This window comes from Tauraco erythrolophus, chromosome 7 (assembly GCF_009769465.1).
Source record: "Tauraco erythrolophus isolate bTauEry1 chromosome 7, bTauEry1.pri, whole genome shotgun sequence".
NCBI classification, from domain to species: Eukaryota; Metazoa; Chordata; class Aves; order Musophagiformes; family Musophagidae; genus Tauraco; species Tauraco erythrolophus.
The window spans coordinates 35,511,244-35,511,813 of NC_141471.1; positions in this window are offsets into that span (position 1 = coordinate 35,511,244).

Sequence of the window (570 nt, forward strand, 5' to 3'; positions counted from 1 at the left end):
AGTAATATTTCACTTGTAAATTTTTCTAAAAAAATGGAAAAGGAAAAAAATGAAAGAGTAACATTTCCCCACATCTAGAATTTAGAAATTAATTCTGCCAGCAAAGCCTGTGAGGCATTAATTTGACACTTTTACAATGCTGATTTGTATAATTTTTGGTGGGTTTGGAACTAAAATCATGTACAAGTTGTTGCCTGCAATAACATTTTGCAAGTAACCTATTAAAATTCCCTTGAGTTTAAAAGGTTTCTTCATTTAATTACTTACAATATAAAGCAGCAATAAATTATGTTTGAGTGATAATCTGTTCATCAAGAAGAACACTAGAAAGTAAATGCTTCTCAATGGGGAAAGGTTGGCAGCAGCTTCTAGATTTGTGTAATTAAGACCTGTACTTGCTGGTCAGCGTTTCCCAACTGGCAGGCTCCCAGCAGGGAATTAAACCAGCAGATTCTAGCTCAGCATGAATTCTGTGGGGTTTGTTCAGCTCTTGCGAATGGAAGTTACGATTATTCCTGAACATACCAAAGGAACAATCAAAGAAAAAACTTTTCTAAGGTAAGGAATATG